Source organism: Canis lupus, chromosome 34 (assembly GCF_011100685.1).
Source record: "Canis lupus familiaris isolate Mischka breed German Shepherd chromosome 34, alternate assembly UU_Cfam_GSD_1.0, whole genome shotgun sequence".
Classification (NCBI taxonomy): Eukaryota; Metazoa; Chordata; class Mammalia; order Carnivora; family Canidae; genus Canis; species Canis lupus.
Genome location: NC_049255.1, coordinates 36,365,112 through 36,371,111, shown reverse-complemented (window position 1 = coordinate 36,371,111; position 6,000 = coordinate 36,365,112). Strand labels below are relative to the sequence as shown.

Below are 6,000 nucleotides of genomic sequence, written 5' to 3'. Positions count from 1 at the left end.
CTGGGGGCTTCCAAGGGGCATCGTCGCGGGCACGTGGGCGCAGGCGGAGGGGCGGCGGCCTGGGCCTGGGCCTCGGCCCCGGGGAGGGGGCAGCGAGCCGGACCCCGAGGCCTCCCGTCGGCCCGAGGCAACAGGTTCCCTTTCTCCTAGACCGTTGTGGGCGGCCCCAAGGGCACGGAGCTTGCTGCACTGAAGCGCTGCAGGGGCCCGATGCCAAGTTTCCGTGCTTTACTCCCGACTCCTCCTTCCCTGCTAAGATCTCGAGTGTTCAAGAGCTCGCAGGGCGTCGTCTCCGGGTGGGCTGCAGGCTGCAGGCTGCTCGCCCCTCGCCCCGGCCCCGTGGCCTCGCCCCAGGTGAACAGTAGCACCCGGCGAGCAGGTGGGACGGAGGCTCGCAGGGGACGTGGGGCGGCGGCTCCACCTCTTGGCCGCGTCGCCCCAAGTTAGGACACCTGTCGGCCCGCGGGTCCCTCCTGCAACGTGGCTGCGCCGGGGCCGGGGGCTTGGGGTCCCCGCGAGCAGTCAGCGTAGGGCCCGCCGAGGAGCCTGCGTCCGCGCGGCTGGGCGACACCCGGGCCGGCCCCGAGGGACCGGGAGAGGGAGGAGCGAGGCCGGGCCGCTGCCCCAGGGCCCCCCCCCCGCCCTGCGCCCTGCGCCCCGGCCGGCACCGCCTCGCCCCACCCCTGTCCGGCCAAGGCGGCCGCGAGTTCCGGCGGGAGCGCAGCGCGGCCCCCCCCGCCCCCTCCTGCCCCCCCCGCCCCCCTCGGCCAGCGGTGCCAGGGGCCCGGCCCGGAGCCGCCGCAGCGCGCAGGTGCCCCGCCCGCCTGCCCCGCAGGTAGGACCTGCTTCCCGCCGCCCGCGCTCCGTCCCTCCGTCCCGCCGTCCCTCCGTCCCGCCCCGGGCAGCCGGCCGCTCCCGCCCCCCTCGGCCTCGGCCGCCGCGGCCCCGAGGGACCAGCCTCCCCGCGGCCCCGGTGCGCGCCCTCGGGCCCGTCCTGGCGCCGCCGCCGCGCTTGGAGCGCGCTTCTCCCCGGCGGCCGCTGCGGGGGCTGGGGGAGGGGAGCTGGGGGGCGGGGGGCTCCGGGGCGCGGGGCGCTGGGGGGCTCCGGGGGGGCGGGCTCGGGGGGGTGCTGGGGGCTCCTAGGGGGCGGGGCGCTGGGGGGACTCCGGGGGAGGTGCTGGGGGCTCCTGGGGGGCGGGGCGCTGGGGGGACTCCGGGGGGGCGGGCTGGGGGCGGGGCGCTGGGGGGCTCCTAGGGGGCGGGGCGCTGGGGGGACTTCGGGGGAGGTGCTGGGGGCTCCTGGGGGGCGGGGCGCTGGGGGGACTGGGGGGGTGCTGGGGGCTCCTAGGGGGCGGGGCGCTTGGGGGACTCGGGGGGTGCTGGGGGCTCCTAGGGGGCGGGGCGCTTGGGGGACTCGGGGGGTGCTGGGGGCTCCTGGGGGGCGGGGCGCTGGGGGGACTGGGGGGGGTGCTGGGGGCTCCTGGGGGGCGGGGCGCTGGGGGGACTCCGGGGGGGTGCTGGGGGCTCCTAGGGGGCGGGGCGCTTGGGGGACTGGGGGGGTGCTGGGGGCTCCTGGGGGGGCGGGGAGCTGCAGGGACTCCGGGGGGGGGCGAGGCTGCTGCGGGTCTCGGGGTCTCCGGAGGAGGGTGGCGGGGGCGAGGCTGCTGCCCCGGGCCGGTGCGGGTCGGGGCGCCCGGTGCCACCGGCCGGGGAGGGGGAGGGGGAGGGCGGGGACGCGGGGTGTGGGCCGGGCGCAGGGAGAGGGCGGGTGTGCGTGTCCCCGCCGCGCGGTGCCGCCCGATCCGGGGCCCTTTGCCGCCGCCCTGCGCGGTCCGGGCCGCCCGAGCGAGCCGGTGCCCTGGTCCGGGCCCTCCCGGCCCCCCTGCCCCCGCCGCGACCTCCCGAGGGCCCCGGGGACCAGGTACCCCGCGAGCGCGATGCAGCGAGAGGCAGTTAGGCCGGAAGGGACAGCCTAGGGGTGAAGGGCCTCCGCGGCTGGAGCCGCTCACACCCCAGGTTCACACCCCGCCTGTTGGGATAAAGGCCTCTTTCCATATTAGACGTTTTGTGAGCTACACACACAATTTGTGTGTAGCCTTTAAATGTTGTTTGGGGACCTTTCCGCTAAACGTGTGAGCTCCGATCCGGCCCTCCAGGAGCCACTGCCGCTCGCAGTCCTGTAAAGTGCACAGTAGTCCAGGCCTGGAGGAGGACGCGCCCTTACCGCGTGTGTCCCTGTTCACCGCAGTGACAAGGGCTGTGTAGGGCCCATGGAGGTTTGTTGACTCACTTCAAACTAGGTGGGGGGAGACTCTGCTTCCTGGAAGTTGTCTGGTTCCCCAGTGTGCGTTTCTTAATCAAAATATATCACGAAATTCATTTACCTTCAAGTCTTACAGAGGTTAAGCTCTTTAATTTTTATTGTGGCAAAAAGGTAACAAAATTTGCCATCTTGACCGCCTGTAAGCCTACAGCTCAGTCCCCCGAAGCGCTTTTTCATTGTTAGGTTCTCATCACCACTGTCCATCCGCAGAAGACATGTCATCTGCCTTGTAGGGTTTTCAAAACATGGTGATGCCCTGATGCCGGTGACTGTGCTGCAGGTTTTAGGTTTCTCATGAAAACTACAATGCGTAGAATAGCTCCTTCCCACAGCTTTACGGAAATGCGCTTTTAAGGAGGAAAGGTGAGAAGCCACAGCCAGTTGGTGTTTAGTACATCTTAGCTCCCTCAGGAGAGATCTGCTGAGTTCCTATTAAAGGATAAGCTGGTGAGCTGCTGAAATCTGTATATAAGGGGTATTTTGAAGTTTACCTATCAAGAGGGGAGGAATCCAGGAGGCAGTTACTGTTACTGGTAGTTTCCGTCCCTAATATCTTGCACAGAACTTAAGTACTTCTGTCTCCCTGAGCCCTGCGGGGGCTTGTATCTGGAGGATGCTTGAGCTCAGGTCGTGGCACCCTTTTAGTAACTGGAAGCGGTTTTGGCCAAGCTGGCTGCTGGGTGTGGCAATTTCTTCTGCCCTCCAGGTGTTCACTAAACATTGGTGCTGGAGGACTCAGCACATGAGATATGGCTCTTTAAACTCCCAGTTGGTCTGAGTCATTGTGTTCGGGACACAGCTGTCCCTGTGCCAGGCCTGGTTTTATGGTTACAATCCCCTAAGTGTTAGCACCACACAATAAAATGTATTCTCCAGCTGGGGTGTGGATAAATTATTGTTGCAGAGTGAAAATGAGAAACTTGTAACCTAAATTTCCCATAAGCCTGTGACTTTTCTGATTAGAAAAGGAATTGTACAAATCCTATCTTTTGCTGCAGTGGGAACGCATTCCAGTGTGTTGGGCTCCCTAATCCACAGTGCAGTGTAAAATCTGGATCCCAGATGTTTAGTGCTGGGCCATTCAACAATAGCGTGTGTTATGTAAGTGTTTCATAGTGTCACAGTGTTTTTCTCTTTCTGTTGTGAAATTTTCTTAATTCTTGAATTTATTAAACAGACATTGCAGGGACAGAATAAATGGTTGGTTGATTTAGCCCACATTTATATAGCGCTTACTATGTGCCGGGCACTATTCTATGCATTTTGCAAGCATGGACGCATTTAACCCTCAAAATATCCCTGTGAAGGAGGTAATACTATCATCTCCGTTTTGTAGGTGAGGTGATTGAAGCACAGAGAGACCATACAGGTAGCATATGGTACAGCTGGGGCCCCATCTCCGGCAGCCTGTACCCAGAATCTGGGCACGGCCGTCTCACCACTACAATATAATCTGAGATTCCATCCTCCTCTAACAAATAAAACTTTTTTCAGGTGATATTCCTAGCTTGTCTTTGTCCTTCAGGAGAAATTATTTGACATAACTACAATCAGAAAATCAGTTCAACTCCCTTTTCCTTTCTTTCTTTCCTTTCTTTCTTTTTTTAACTCCCTTATTTTCCAGAAGAGGAAATAAAGGTGGAGTTTGGTTATGTCCAGAGCTGGGAGCCTTGGGCAGAGTCCTGGAAACCTATTGGGCTAAGCCTTACCTCCTGATTGAGGAGGTTGGGATAGGGATCCTGGGAAGATCTGGAGAGGCCAGGGTGTGTTGTGTTTTTTTTGGGGGGAGGGGGCAGTATTTGCCAACCTAGGGGGAAATGCTTCACTATTTTAATAATCATTTTGACCATCCTGGAGCTAATCTGCTAAATTAAGTCCTGGGTGATGTCAGGGGTGCCCAGAGCAGAAGCTGTGGCCAACTGGGGGCCATGGGAAGGCTTGCTGCTTAGGGCCCCAGATTCCTTTCCCAGTTGTTGGTGATGCTGGTGGCCCCGCGCTCCCCTCTGCATGAAGGGAATAGTTTATTCTGTGCTCAATCGTTTCTTGAGCCTTTTGGACCTCGAGTTGGGAACCTTTTCGAAAGCTTCTGACGCACAAAAGAAAATCAGCCAAGAGCAACATGGAAATAAAAATAACTTGGTTTGCTCGGGCCTTTTGTTGAGAGAGAGAAAAAGACACACATCTAGGGCATAAACTGACAGACTTTATATGAAGATCAGGAAAATCAAAGTTCACTGATCAACACTGATTTTTCTCAAAGTCGGCTTTTACAGATGGTACACTTGGATGCGGGACTGTAAGGAATCCACCTGGGAAAGGAAAAGTGTTGGGCAGGGAGGGAGAAACAAATGCAGAGAGAGGAGGAAGTGGAAGAGGGCACACAGAGGGAGAAGACAGTGCTCGAAGCTTCCAGTTCTTTACACAAGGCTGTGTTTCAGTGTGTTACCTCTTAGGGCCCCGGGATGCCAAAGGGAGTTGCAAATTCTCCTTCCTTCGGTTTATCATGAAGTGACTTTAATGTTGCTTAGAACCATTGCTGATCAACAAAGGATGGGGACAGCGAGATACCAGGGGGGTCTTGAGGCCTTGCTTGGGATCCTCATACCAATCGATTCTATTTTTGTTTATACCACTTTCATATGCCTGGGTCTTATATAGAGCATGACATTGGAAATCGCTAGGTTTGCAGATGTTTCCTTTATCATCTTCCTGGTGGGAGGGAAAGGTCGTTGGGGCCGTAGGCTGTGTTTTTGCCATTTTTGTGTCTCCATTGTCCATTATGGTGAACAGTAGCTGTGAGCTGCCTGAAGGGATGAAGGAAGATGATGTGGTTCATTTTATTCAAAATAGCTGTTTCCAGAAAAGAAGGTTTTTAGGGCTGATGTTTTAGTTATTTGTTCTACTGTGCCATTGAACTACTCTTATAAATACATTTGTAGATGTGGAGTGAACAGTCTTGTGGGATTTATCATCTGTACTCATGTTTTTGGCCTTTTCTCTGCAATGTTCTCTACCCAAGGTTTGATGAAAGAGTCCTTTGAAATGAGATTGGAGAGGTAGCAATAGATTGGGAGGGGGGGGTTCCATGGTTGGGGGCAAGAGAACGGTTCCAGATGTATGGGAGTGAGGTGGTATGAATATGCAGAGCTCAAAGTGGAACATTTGACAAAAAAGGGCTAAGAGTAGGACAAATAACTAACAAATTGGAGATGAGATTTGACATAGTTTTTAAAAAAAAAACTCTCACCATTGTTCCCACTTTGGAATAAAAATGTATGAGCTCAGGTAAGGGTACAGGATTTGGAGATGAAGTCTATTTGTGATACTAACATGATTGTGATGTCAAAAAGAACCACCACCACCACCACAAAACAGAACAGGAGCGGGGGAACTCCAGCCTGAATCCTGTCACCCGAAGGAAAAACCCACCTACTGGGATATGTAGATGGTAAATACTTCAAAACTAGAAATGTGGAGCCAAGACTCTAACCCCAACCCTTACCTGGCCTCAATCCCAACAACCAAGCTGGGTGATGGGGCAGCAACAAAACAAAGCTGGTCTGTGAGGCCTGTAAGGCCCGGTTGGGCTCCTCACAGTCCTCACCGGGAGAAATGACCACGGGCCTCGGCCTTAGAGCTTGGATTCAGATCCAGAGGACTCTAGCACCAAGTAACTT

At 57.3% G+C, this 6,000-nt stretch overlaps 1 protein-coding gene across 2 annotated transcripts in view; it reads left to right on the top strand.

Moving 5' to 3' along the window:
• Window positions 1-331: 331 nt before the first annotated feature.
• PLD1 (phospholipase D1) overlaps window positions 332-6,000 on the top strand; it is a 204,828-nt gene continuing 199,159 nt past the window's right edge. The window contains exon 1 of one of the 2 annotated variants that reach the window (XM_038583904.1): window positions 332-354. The gene's annotated coding sequence lies outside the window, so the exon portion shown is untranslated. Of the gene's footprint in view, window positions 355-783; window positions 836-6,000 lie in introns of those variants that run through there. The other variant, XM_038583901.1, reaches the window with a different exon arrangement.